Below are 12,061 nucleotides of genomic sequence, written 5' to 3' on the forward strand. Positions count from 1 at the left end.
CTGAGGTGGGGCAGAAGGTGAGGCCTTGGTGGCGGTGCCAAGAGTATCTTCCTCCTCTCCAGGTGCGACCTTCTCCCACCTGGACTCTGAAGATGTGATGTGCTGTGCCGTGCCCAAAATGGACCCTCTAGTCTGTAGCACCCTGACCATCCAGATGCTGGTGTACTCACATTTCTTGGAAATAATCATTGGTTAAACCAGATTTTTTCCTAACCCTTGACCTATTTTAAGAAGGAAATGGAGGAAGGAAGAGCTGTAAGGAAGGCATTTTCCTTGTAGGCTTTGAGGACAGAGCTAGGAAAGAATTTTAAGTGGTCCAGAGAGGGAGTGTGGTGGTGCATAGAAGACAGACGGGAAGCAAGATGAATGAAACCAAGGAAAACTGCTGAGCTGTGGCTGTGGAAGTGAAGGCTGAGTTTTAAAGAACTTGTCCCCACAGACGATGGTCTCTAGAGATCCTGGATCAGGATGTGAGGACGGCCAGGAGCTGACGGCACTGGCTGATGGCAGTGAGGACCAGTGTGCCTGGAGAAGAGCAGAGCTACAGGTTCTGCTTTACACACCGGACACTGTGCTGAGTTTGGCCTCGTGGGCAATTGTGGTGAACTCAGAAAGGGAAGTCTGAGATAGTTAGAAAACTCAAACCTCAGCTCCAGGACGATGAGCTATGAGGCTTTGTGAAAATAAATTTCTCTGAACCTCAGTTTTTTTAATCTACTGTGGCAAGTTGAATATGGTCCCCCAAAGATGTCCGTGTCCTAATCGCTGGAACCGAAACAGTGAATGTGTCACCTTAAATGGTAAAATGGGTTTTGCAGATTGATTAAGTTAATGATCTTGAGATAGGAAACTATCCTGGATTGTCTCGGTGGGCTCAATGTCATCCCAAAGTTCTTAGGAGAGAGATGCAGGCGTGAGAGTGAGAATGAGAGAGGGGATGTGATGATGGAAGCAGACTGCAGTGGCGATAGGAAGAGAACCAGGGAACATGGGCAGCCTCTAGAAGCTGCCACTGGTTTTAGCCCAGTGGGACTTATGAAAATTCAACAATAATGATACCCACCTGATACCACCTGATAGGGCTTCTGTGACAGGTTAAATAAGACAAGTCTACAGCACATAACACAGTGTCAGCCAGGTAAGTGGTAGGTGGTCTTATCATGTGTTTTTTAAAAATTGTATTATTAGTTCCCGGGTTGGATCCCAAGTCTGACTTAAAGCCCACCCATTACTCTGCACTAAAGCCAACTTGGGGTGGTTGGAAATTGATGCAGCTCTTCCAAAGACACTCTGGTGAAGTATTTTAGAATTAATCGGAATCCAAGAAGATGCTCCCGAGTCCTTCATCTCAGAAAGCTTTGGGGGACCCCAGAAGTCCCGCATCCCAGCTCCTCACAGCTGTGTTCTCGGCGGTGTTCACAGGATTGCAGGCGCACTTAAGGCACGCTCTCAGATAATGTAGCAGTGAAGGCTGAAAAATGTCAGCAGGCTCTGTGGCTGTGAAGTGGGTGAGAAGGACACAGAGGATGTCGTTAACAAATGGCTGGCGGCTGCCAGGGTGTTGCATAACTCCGGTGACTTCACTTGGTAACTTCCTGATCACTCATGTGGATCCCTTCTAGGTTCCTGTCATCCTCACCGGCTCTGTTCTGCGCCTGAGAGACTGACTATACAAATGGACAAGGGCCAGACCATACGTAAAAATTGAACTCTGAACTGTAATCCACAGCAACCAGCTCAGGAAACCAACCCATTATCCACAATAACTAGCCCAGGAAATCAGCCTGCTCTCTATAAATCGGACCGTCGGAAGGCAGACCTCTATCTCTAGTAACTATTTAGGAAACCAAACAAGAACCACTGAAACAATCAACCGGGGCTGGCCAGGATTCGATTAATAACTGACAGCTTCCCTGATCTTTGTCCCCACTTCCAACTTAGGATCAACCAGAGAAATATGCTCCCCAACCCATCACCTAGGACGCCTCATTTCTAGCTGGCCCTCCTATGGCTTCCCCAGTCCAACAGCCCCGAATCAGGGTACAACTGACGCCTTCCTTTTTTTTCTCTGCAAAGCTTTTCCTCTCTTCTGCCTGCCTTTGAGTCTCAGCCAAACGTAAGTGATGGTGCTGACTCCCTGCTATAAAAAGCAAGCTCTGAATAAACAGCCTTTGCTTGTTCTTATTTGGTTGGTATTCATTCATTTCCACACACCACACGTGGCCAGAGAGGATTTTTAAAAATATATATTTTATTGATTTATTTATTTTTTTTTTACAGAGAGGAAGGGAGAGGGATAGAGAGCTAGAAACATCGATAAAAGAGAAACATCGATCAGCTGCCTCCTGCACACTCCTCACTGGGGATGTGCCCGCAACCAAGGTACATGCCCTTGACTAGAATCAAACCCAGGACCTTTCAGTCCGCAGGCCAACGCTCTATCTACTGAGCCAAACCGGTTAGGACCCAGAGTGGATTTTAGTGTGAGAACATGCTCTCTGCACCTGGCCATGGACAGATTTAGTCATGTGATCAGATCATAGTGAGGATGACTGTGGCCACATGAAGCCCAAGACCTCTCTTGGTTTCTGTCTTTGTGGCATGCACATGGCTTCCCCAGGAGTAGGGGACGAGTGTGATGAAATAGTGACTGAGTTCTGTTCGAACTTGAATTAGTTCTGGTACCACTGGGTAGAACGTAAAGTAAGTAATTAGTGAAGGCAAATGGGAAAAGCCCAAAATTGGAATTGCGTTTTTAACTAACACTTGGGAGAGGACAATTTAGAAATGAAGACAACATATTTCCCTAATCCCCTGCACACAGATCTCATTTTACAGAAAACAATGAGAAGGTAAGTTTTAAGTGGTGTCACAGGGAATGTTAGAAGCTACCGTTGCTAATCGAAAAGCTATCAGGGCAAGGAAATATCCAGGTGGTTATGGGGTAGAGATATTGCAGGAACTCTCTGTGGACATCTCAAATTGTCGGTCTTTGAAAATAAGGTCCACGTGCAATGCTCTCTGCAGTATCATTGTCAAGCTTGCTACTAAGTTTATAACTAGGTATTATCAAGGTAGATTCTCGTGATATGTACCTGGCTCCAAGGACCACAGTTGATTATTATTCTGGGGCTCATTTCCCCCCCACCCCACCTCTCTCTCTGTATACAAAAATAAAAAGTCAAGGTTTGGTAATGGTTAAGGAAATTGTTGACATTGTGGGTAATTATAGGAATTTGCTTCTTTAATTCGGTTTTTAAATTTAAATCCTTACTCTGTGTTTGTAGATATTGTGGGTTATTATTTTCTGTGGTTGCACAGCTTTTAATGGGTTGGAACAATAAATAATGTGATTTTGCCCTAGCTGGTTTGGCTCAGTGGATAGAGCATTGGTGTGGACCGAAGGGTCCCAGGTTCGATTCCTGTCAAGGGCACATACCTCAGTTGCAGGCTTCTCCCCGACCTGGGCCCTGATTGGGGTGTGTGCAGAAGGCAACCAATCAATGTGTCTCTTTCACATCGATATTTCTCTCTGTCTTTCCCTCTCTCTTCCACTCTCTCTAAAAATCAATGGAAAAATATCCTCAAGTGAGGATTAAAAACAAAAACAACCCCCCACACACACACACAAATAAATAAATAAATAAATATTGTGATTCTCCATTTTATTTTTTGTGATTCCCCATTTTATATGGCACTATAACATCTTCACACTCACCATTTTGATGTCCTAACACCCCTATCCCAGCAGGCTGGTGAGACAGACAGTGTACCCATTTAGCTGGTGAGAAACCTAAGGTCATACTTTTAGCAAGCTATGATTTGAATCCCGATCTTTTCTTAAAATTGAGAGGGAGGGAGGGAGGGAAGGAGGGAGGAGGGACGGAAGGGAGGGAGGGGGAGAGACATGAATTTGTTGTTCCATTTATTTATGCATTCATTGGTTGCTTCTTGTATGTGCCTGGACCAGGGATTGAACCGGAAACCTTGGTGTATGGGGACGATGCTCTAACCAACTGAGCTACTTGGTCAGGACATGAACCCAGATCTTTTGATATCAAGTATTCAACACCCATTAACAGGGCTCCCAATACTTTCATTGAACACAATACAATTTTGTTTCCCCTTTCAACTGACAGCCAACGTTTCAAAGGTAAGAACTCTGTTGGGTAAGTCTGAATAAGAGGAGTTGAGGGAGAAGGAGGGAAAGATGTTTTGCAGCCTTAGCAAGTTAATTAGTGTGGGGGGGGTATTGAGGGGGGGCACGAGGGCAGGCAGAGGAAGTCATTTATTTTACAGACATGTTGTTTGTGTGTGAGCTGTAACATATCGAGACACAGAGTCTAGAGCTGTGCAACCAACATGGTAGCCACCAGCCACTAGCCACACGTGGCCATTGGGCACTTGAAATGTGGTTCATTTGAACTGAAATATGCTCCACCTGTCAATTCCACACCGATTTAAAAGACTTCCTATAAAAAAAAAAAGAATGGAAACTACCTCAACAATTTTATATAGATTAAATAAAATATATTATTGAAATGAATTTCATGTATTATTTTTAATTTTTAATATGTGACTCACATTTGGTGCTCACATTTTATTTCTATTGGACAGGGCTGGTCCAGAGGTTTCCCCTTTGGATGAAACAGTCACTGGGGAGGTGAAGGGAAGTGAGGCCAGGAGGCTATCATTGCCTGAAACGGGACAGAGACTCTGCTCTCAGAAGGCTGGTCCACCCTGCCCTTGGGAACGGGGCCCTTATTTGCAAGACATTCAAGAAGCAGCAAGAGTCCCACGTGGCCATTTCAATGGAAATATTTTTAAGTTCTGAAGCCTAGTTTCTTTCCTAAACTCCCCCCAGGCAAAGTGGATTATTGCTTCCTGGAAATCGAAGCAGGGGACTTGAAAGTGTTTCATATTAAAAACAGAAAAGCTCAAGGAGGAGGAAAATAATTATGTTTCTAAAAGCTTTTTAGAACAAATGCTTGCTTGTGAGAAATAATTTTCCTATAAATATTTTATTCCTCCTTCTCTTTCTTCTGTCCCCCAGCTGAGGATTTCCACATGGACACAGGAGATGATGTCCCCCTTGGGAGAGAAGATCAAAGCCCCCCGGCCCACTTGCTGCTGAGTTTGACTCACAGTCTTTGCAGTGTCTGCTTCCACCCGCCTGCAGGGCTATGAGATGAAGTGGGCTCAGAACTTTGGAAAAACAGACAAAGAACACAGAGAAAAATTCAGAGCTACATCGCATCTGAGTCAGTTGTTTCAAACAAAAAGGTTCAAGGCTTGGCTAGAGAGAGAAACGCTTATGGTTTGTCTGTGGGAACCTGCCCATTCTGGAAGACGTTTAGTATGTAAGTGTTCAATTACTCCTGATTGATGCTAAAGATAACTAAAGAAAACAAACAGCCCATTAAATGGTGTTTCCCAACCAAAGTCCAGTGTGCCCAATGCTTTGAAAGGCCAAAACTCAAAACGCCAGCGTTTGGAGTAAGGAAAGATTTACTGATGGAGGAGGTGCCAGCAAAGACGATGAGAGACCTCATGATGCTTCAGATCCATCTTGCTTGCTGGACCAGGCCAAGGGATTTTTAAGGGGCTGGGGGAACAGGTATGCAGAAGTGGGGTGAGTTTTCATCGGAGGACCTTGGAACTTGGTCATTTATGTAACAGGGCATCAACACCAGATCTTCCTGGACGAAGAACCTTTGGTTTCTGAAAGGGTTCTGGTGTTGCAGGTCCAGTTATGTCCTGGTTTGGTTCCACATGTGTGTGGGGTGGGGGAGAATGAGGCTTTGGTTCCAGGTGCAGCTGGAGGTCTAAGTTCTCTCCTCTGCGCATGCGCCGGCTGCATGACTTGCAGTATTGGTTTGCTGTCTCTGAAGAGCAACTCACTATCTCATTAAAAAGGATAGGACCATTTTGAGCTGGTTCTGCAGGCGCAATGGGACTTGAAAAATATTTAAAGAACAGAAAACAGGGAAGGCACTAGAATAAGAGTTCCAGAGGCTAAAGACTGGGCCTGGATAATTCCTAACACCTAGAGGCCAGCTCCACACCTGTCCTCAGAGTGAAGCTCAGCAAAAGTTCAACCTATAAAGAGCTTTGAGTGGGAACGATGTGCCCAAGGTGTTTAACTTGGAAAACTGAGGAAATGGTGGTACCACTGAGAGAAAAGGGGAAGCTAGGGAAAGACCTAATGTTGGGGGTAGATCATAACTTGGATTTGGTCGATGTGTTGAAATGATAGTAAATATCCTATTGCCATGGACAGCAGGTAGCTGAAAAGAGGACTCAAGATTATCTTTGATGATCAGCAGCATCAAGTCAGCTCTTAGCTAAGAAACCATAATCACATTTGGTATAATCCCTTCAAAAGGATGTCAATACATAGGGTGTATACAAATGGAGGAACTAGGATGGTATGGGGCTGAGCATTGGGGCCAGGACATTCAGCTTCAAGGAGCAAAGCTTACAGAAATATATTTTTGCTGTCTTTGCATGCAAGGGCCTGACCTGCAGCAGGGGTAGACTTGTTCTGTGCTGGGAAACCATCTTCATGGGTCACCCATGTGCCAGTCACGTTGCAATCAAGGCACTGACTGCTCTTGGTTCCAGACTGTCTTTCCAAGCATGATATATAGCAAACAGCTTTGGGAGGCAGAGGTACGGTCTCTCTCCAGAGCAAAAGACAGATTTGCTTACAGCCTTGGAAGGCACACATGGTATCTTCTTTCACAGAAAATGGCAGACGTGCTTACTGCTCATTATAAAAGATTCTAGTTTTCTAAGCTCTTGAACTCAGTTCTCTCCTATATCACAACCCACTTTGTGGGCCGATGTCAGCAGATCCTCTTCATGTGGGAACTGGGGCTTGGGGATCTGGCTCCAAAAATGCCGATAATCTGGCTGCTGCAATTGCCGTGAGTCTTTGTCTCTGACCCAGGAATCTCATGTTTTCAACCAGCATCCATAAAATGGTGGCAGGCTGACTTGTCTCAGGCCCTTCAGAGGTTTTGAAAGTCACCCTCAGGGATTCTTATTCTGGATCTAAGGAACTGTAGAAGACCCTGAAGGGAGTCTATAATTAAAGCCAAGTCAGGGAGAGTTCTTCTCTAGGGGATGAGAAAAGAGAGAAGAAAAAAATGGGCCTCATTGCTTTTGGACATGCCTTTCATATGGATGTGGGCTCACATATTTCAGCAGCATATATGAAGGATGGGATAGGAGCATGCAACCCAAAACACACAGACAGACAAATGACAAGTAGGAAAAGGTGGGCAATGGGCTGCAGGTTTTTTGTTTGTTTGTTTGTTTTTTATAATATAAAACCAAAAGAAAAAAAAGGAATTTTAACATAAATTTTGCAACAAAAATAATACATTTAAAATTTATTAGTCTCATGTTTTTTTATTATTTTAATTTTTTGTTAAATCCTCACTGTAAGATATTCTCTCCATTGATTTTGTAGAGAGAGTTGAACAGTGGGGGAGAGGGAGAGAGAAAAGAGAGACACATCAATGTGAGAGAGCCACATCAATTGGTTGCCTCCCACATGCACCCCAACGGGGCATAAACCTGCAACCTAGATACGTGCCCTTGATCAGAATTAAACCCATTACCCTTTGGTTCGCCAGCCGACACTCTAACCACTGAGCCACGCGAGCCAGTACAATCTCTTGGTTGTTTTTTTTTTTGTTTTGTTTGTTTTGTTTTTATAACAAAATAAGCCTATGCATTTAAATGAATTTGTGTGGCCCCAAGGCTTTGCTTATTTACTCTTTTGGTCCTGGAATGAGTAATTATTACAATTATTATTACCCAATTACCTGCTTCCTCAATGCTGACAGAAAGATTTAGTGCAATACAAAAGTCCTGCTAGGTCTTTGGGGAGAGAGTGTATCTTCTGCCCCTCTTATCGCCCCCCACCTCTCCAGCCTTCACCCCCATCCACCTTGGACCTTCCAGTAAAGTCCAGAGGCATGCTGAGAGGGGCATACAGGGCAGGAGTCTTCTGAAAAGTTGCTCCTAAAAAAAGATTATGTTGACATTTGAGGTTAAAATTTAAATGTAAATAGTTGCAAAGGATTTTATTTCCAATACATTGTTAGTAGTATGAAAGAAAAAATTGTCCCAAAACTGTCGGTGGCAGGAATTTATTTTTATGATGCAATTTATAGTCCCTTCCATGAAGTAATTATAATTCCTGATAAAATGCCTGAGTAATTTCCGGATAGACTTTAAGGGGATTAAGAAATCCTAAGAAGTTAAGGTTTCTCACTCAGCTATCTTAAAACTCATCCATCAATCAGACTCTGACTATTCTTTGGTTGTGGCACCATTTCTTTTTTCTTTAGATTTCTGTTCCAAGAGAGAATCCCCGAATTGCCAGTTTGAAACAAAATTTTTATACATACTAATAACAACTTTATCTGAGAAAGTATTTTAACAATTGACACTTTAAAATAAATTTGCTACATCACTTTTAATTATAGGTGATGGAATCTAAATATCATAATGATTTTATATTCAGCATCATATACATGAAAACTGTAGAAATAAAAGTTTATTTTTTGACACCTAAAAGTTTCAGTTTTCCTTTTGCCCCTCAAATTCATATTTCTACCCTCCGTTTTATCCTAATATGATATTTCTTACAACTGAAATCTTAAAATTAAACTCTCATAATTTTCTAAAACAAAAGTAAGTCTATAAATTTTTGTGACCATAAGGCTTTACTTTTTTTTCTGGATTGAGTAATTATAATTTTTGTTATTACTTAATTGATAAAAATGTACAAATATATTACATATTTTGATAAATAATTGTTAAATATAAATTTTAAATTTTATTGGAAATACACATCTTAATTAAATAAATGGGGCTGGTTTATTCCAACTCCCCAAGAAGGACATGTATCCATAAATAGAAATGACCTATTACTAGGGAGAGCTAGGTTCAACATCAAGTCTATTCTTGTTTTTTTGTTTTTAAAATGTTGTTCACATAAGTACATGGGAGTGGAAGGAGTTTGTTATAGTAATATTACTCAACTCTTTGGACTTCTGAGTTACATTCTGAAATCACATTTAAAATAACATATCTGCCAGCTGTCATGACTAGGTACTCTTTCAACTTTGTTGAAAGCAAGGAATGGGAAAAATGGTTTGCAACAGCATTAGTTCCTCCTCCTACGGATTCAAATCAGATCTTTTGGTAACTGGAGGGTTTTAATACTCAAGGGCAATGCCCAGGAATGTGAAGGAAAATTGGCTCAGTGGGGGAGAAAAGGGGGAGGGGGGACTTACAAAAAAAATCTCTGCCTTAATAGGTTTTGCTCATATCCTTAGTGTAAATACTTCCATAACCACAGAACCAGTCTAAATTGGCCTCCTCTTATCTATCTATCTATATAAAAGCCTAATATGCAAATTGCCCCTTCGGGAGTTCAGCGGGAGATCGGGAGTTCAATCACTTGCTATGATGTGCGCTGACCACCAGGGGATGGAGTGGAATGAAGGAAGGCTCTGGCCAGCAGCCGACAGCTGTGGAAGGGAGACCCTGGCCAGCAGCTGGAAGGCCCTGATTGGCCCTAATTGCTGGCCAGGCCTAGGGACTCTACCTGTGCATGAATTTCATGCACCGGGCCTCTAGTTTCTAATAAGATATGAAGTTGTTTTTCAGAGATAACAGAACAAGGCTGAAAATCTTGAAGTTGGACAGTAGACATGTGCAATAAAGAAAATTCACCTTAGAATAACTTTTCATTGTCAAGGGCTCAAAATCCACCAGGGATGCATACTAACCACCCCCAAATTCAAATGTACGAAGTATGAAAAGCCGTGATTCCCTAGCACCTGCACATTAGGCCCCCAAGCCTGCAGTGCATGCGCACTAGGCTCTTGTTGAGAGCTCCTTTAAACACCTGATTATCCCTTGGAAAGGCTGTGCCTCAAGGCTCCCTGTGCAGCCTTTTGAAGACCACTGATTGCTCTGTGAGCTTCGTTCACTAGATCTTGGCTCAGATCCTGCCTTCCGTAACTTGTAATGTTTGAGATCGTGGGCATAGTGTTTAACTTCTATAAATCTCTGTTTCCTCCTACAAAATAGGAGAAGCCTATGCCTACCTCCCAAGGAAGTAAGAATGGTGGCGGTATGTATAGTGTGTTGGCATCCAGCAGATGTTCCACACATGATGTTACTATCAGAGTCCTCTTTTATTTTTCTGTTAATCCTCACCTGAGGATATATTTTCTTTCTCTTTTTTAAATATGTTTTTATTGATTTCAGAGAGGAAGGAAGAGGGAGCGAGAGATAGAAACATCAGTGAGGAGAGAATCATTGATCGGCTGCCTCCTGCACGCCCCCTAGTGAGGATCAAGCCCTTCAGTCTGCACTCACTGATAGTGCTGAGGATGTTTTGTTCCATTAATTTTTATACAAAGTGGAAAGGAGGGAGAATGGGAGGGGAGAAAAGAAAGAGAAAAAAAGATCTATGTGAGAGAAACTCATCAATTGGTTGCCTCTCTCATGAGTTCTAACCAGGCAGAGATAACCTGCAGCCCAGGTATATGTCCTTGTTGGGGAACCTGAGATCCTTCGGTGTGTGGTCAATGTTCCAACCACTGAGCAACACCGGCCAGGGCCAGAGTCTTAATAGAGTTGAAAGGAATATACTTGAGGTTTGATGCTTGGGGTATACATGCAAGGGGGAAACATAGGGTTGGTTTGTTTTATTTTTCTCTCCAAAGCAAATGACTGCTTTGGTTATCTTAAAATGCTCACTTCAAAACAGAACTTTCAGCTTGTTTCTCTCCCTTTTATACAATCTTTTATCTTATGGATTGCAGGTAAAGGCTGGGATCGCCACTTGGTGTGGACAAACACACACAAGAACAACAATGGCTCTCTTTGGGAGTAGAATCCAAGTCTAGTCCATCTTGGATCTATCTAACCAGGTTTAGTAACCAGGAAACAGAAGGGCCTCCTTCTAAGGTGGTTTCACCTGTAGGGCAATCCGTAACCAGGTCCCCTGGGGCTTCATTAACATGAGGTTTCTGGTGGTTCTACTGGCTTGTTAAGGGGCTTTTTAAAGTCTTGTTTAATGACGATAAATGGCAGAGCAAAGTCTCGTCACTACATTATAAACAATTCTAGGGCACAACCAATATCTCACACTATACTTTATTTTTCTTCACAATATTAACTGGACAAGGAAAGTTTAATAGCAAGGTGGCTTTTTCTGATAACATAAAAAAGGTCCTTTTATTAATGCTGGTTAACTAGAGACTTACTCTATCTTAACCATCTAAAACATGCTTACCATGCGTGTGTGTGTGTGTGTGTGTGTGTGTGTGTGTGTGAGAGAGAGAGAGAGAGAGAGAGAGAGAGAGAGAGAGAGAGAAGTGTTACAGGATAGCAGCCACCCCTAAAAAGTATTCAGCTTAAAAGCAGTCATGGAAGATCAAAGTGGAATTTTGATAACAAAAGTTTTCAATACAAAAACAGTTTTTATACACTTATTTTATTTCAGACAAAAATAATCTCAAAACAAAAGCAAAGCTTGGTTGAAAACTTAAGAAGACAGTATATTAAACATAACCACCAACACTTCCCCGAAAGAAACTTGATTGGCTATCACTCCTTCAAATGGTACCCCAAAGGGGAAAACTTAATAAATTGAGCTAGCTTGGAAGGCCCAATGCAGACTCCCCAAGAGGCTTAGGTATATGGCATTACTAGGTATCTACATCACAGTCATATTTGGTAACAGTCCCAGGATCTTTTGATGAAGGCTTTCTGTCTTGCACAGGTGTTTTTGTTTGCTAGGCTTACATTGGTACCCAAAACAAACTCTCCATTAATAGGAAATTGGCTTTAAGTTATTTTTCTGGGGTAGCATGATGAATTGGTGTAATACCATTCATACTCTATCTGATTTTCTTCGTGTCCAGTGGATGTATATTTCATGGTTGTCCAACGTCTGTCCTATGAGCACAGACATGGAACAGATATGATTTTTTGGGTTAAGGACAAGGGACCTGTATTATCACTT

The sequence above is a fragment of the Eptesicus fuscus genome, chromosome 12 (assembly GCF_027574615.1).
Source record: "Eptesicus fuscus isolate TK198812 chromosome 12, DD_ASM_mEF_20220401, whole genome shotgun sequence".
Taxonomy (NCBI): Eukaryota; Metazoa; Chordata; class Mammalia; order Chiroptera; family Vespertilionidae; genus Eptesicus; species Eptesicus fuscus.